Here is a 2,500-nt window from a genome sequence, read left to right on the forward strand (position 1 = left end):
TCTGCTGAAGCTCTTCTGTTGTAAGATGTGCTTCTCTCCTGATTCCATTTAAGGAATATTCCTGTTTGCTGTGAAATACGTTTTCTTTCAATCATATTAAAAGCTCAATAAGCAAATCTAGGGCGTGAAGCAAAGCGATACATCCATCCACTACAGTGTATCTTTCTGTTCTGCATATTTTAAAAGATGTTTAATACTTTCTCCAAGTTGTACAGTACATCTCTTGAAAGAGATTGGTTTGTAGGGTCACCCTTACCATCAGGAAATAAAGTTGGGAAAGCCATAGTGATGTACTCATTAATTGGGCTACTATCTACTGTTGGCCACGACATAACTTGGCTATTATGTGTGGAAGACAACTGTTGCTGAATAGCTTGAATTTCTTGCTGTTGACATTGGCGAATGGGAAGAAAGCTATTCATTTCTGTTTGTTCATTATAAACTGTGTCCTCTGTAGCATTTCCGTGGCCGAAATCTAGCTCAGAATTTTCAGTATCAGGATCTTCTCTTTGATCTGAGGTAAGATCATGTGAAACAGCGTGGTTGGGCAGACAGTTGAAACTATCCTTATTTAGTTTGACATCTCTATAATGTGGATTGTTATTAATAAGCCACAACAATGCATCTGCTACCTTTTGTCTTCTAACTGAAACATCTTCAAAATTGTTGGCTTTGCCTTTCATCTTGACAAGAATCACTGATAACTCTTTTGGATACCTTGGCAAAGAAAGAGCAAGTTCTTCTACATGTTGGGGTAAATTAATACAGTGGCCTGAGTAGCCCCTTTGTCCTCCAGGTTTTATAAAAACTGTCATTATGGGAAGTGCACGTGCAATAAGCATCTCTTCTAATTGTGTAAGTCCTTGCAGTTCACAAGGAACTTTGGAGGGAATCATATTGTTTTCTTTGGAAAACTTTTGCGGCTTCTTATTGCTGCAAATTATCTTTTTTTTTTAGCTTCTTACGGGTCATTAGCTAATTTTAAATCATAATGTATCTCATTGTAGCTCGTTATAGATCATTGTAGGTCATTGTAGATCACTGTAGGTCATTGTAGGTCATTGCAAGTCTTTCCTTGCTTTACTAACTATGGCGTAAAATTCCTTTTCCTTGTAGAGAGACTGCCCAAGTAAGATTCGAACTCTGTATCTCCTCATTCAGAGGCAATCCACAGAAGACACACACAATGCAATATTCTTTCATCATATGACTTGGTAACACATTGTTGTTACCAGGCTAATGACAATTTTATATTCTCCCATTATTGTAAGAAACAGACAACTTTTTTAAAAGACATGTTTCGGCATGCTTATGCCATCATCAGTTTAATGAGTTCCTAAGTGTGAACAGTTATAAAGTCTACGGGTAGATGAAAAAATTATTACAACATGACGTAATACAAAAGCGTGACACCAAACATCAAGGTGTAAACTAAAACGTGAGAAAAGTGTTGTAATGCTGCAATTGTTCTCCCATTATTGTTAAAAGTATCAAATATTGTAAAATACCATCAAAGAAACTTGTAAAGCATCTGTTTACTGCTTTTGATTGGAATTAATGTCGTTAACAACAGTTTCAATGTAAACAGCTATTCTATGATCGCAGTCAACTATATGGTTGTGTCATGGATTGTGGACTTTGGACTTTGGACTATAAGATTGAACTGGATATTGATGCCTAAAAGCAGAGCTCCTGGTTTATTTATTTTTACAATACTTTAACCTGGCTTGAGCCTGCAATGCAATCGAAACCCAGTACCTGGTCAGTGGTCAACTTAAAAAAAAAAAACCAGCTGGCCTTGTTGAGCGTGAAACTTGAGCCCATAAATATGGTCACATGATACCCGTCACATTGGGTGAATGGTCGTATGTTAACCAAAACCAAATTTTCTCACACAGATGGGTTGCCATATTTTCTTACCCTTTTGTAAGTAATGAGGTTTACACAGCTCAATGTTTGTTCCAGACAAGAGGAGTAGGACTTTTGGGCTTCAAGCAAGTTGCCTTGTTTCCATTTGCACAGGTGAAAAACTGAAATACTGTGAACTTTAAAGGAAATCAGCTGAAATTCCTTCCAAAAAAGTGTAGGCTACCTCTAGCCTCTTGTTCTACAAGGTTTGTTCTCTTCTTGTATATTTTTTCTCTAATATCCCTTTGGACCAAAATTTCACAAATATATAGATTTACACAAGCCTTAAAGCAGAGCTCCCGTTTCAAACCCAGAAAGCAATATAGTGGAGATATTTACGCTTTTGCATAAAGCACAAAATTAATTGTCATTAGTGTGTACAGTTTACTGTTTTTAAACACCTCTGAGCTGACAGCAGTAAACAAACAAGCCTTGCAAACAATAACCAGCAATTTTAATCAACAACTTAAACTGGAATTACATGCACAGTAATCTCTTTCACAACATTTTCCATTTGACTGATAATCTTTACACCCTCCCTCTTCAGTTAAGAACAACAGCAAATATTACTTATTAAAATGTCAAGCTAAAG

This window comes from Montipora foliosa, chromosome 7 (assembly GCF_036669935.1).
Source record: "Montipora foliosa isolate CH-2021 chromosome 7, ASM3666993v2, whole genome shotgun sequence".
Lineage (NCBI taxonomy): Eukaryota > Metazoa > Cnidaria > Anthozoa > Scleractinia > Acroporidae > Montipora > Montipora foliosa.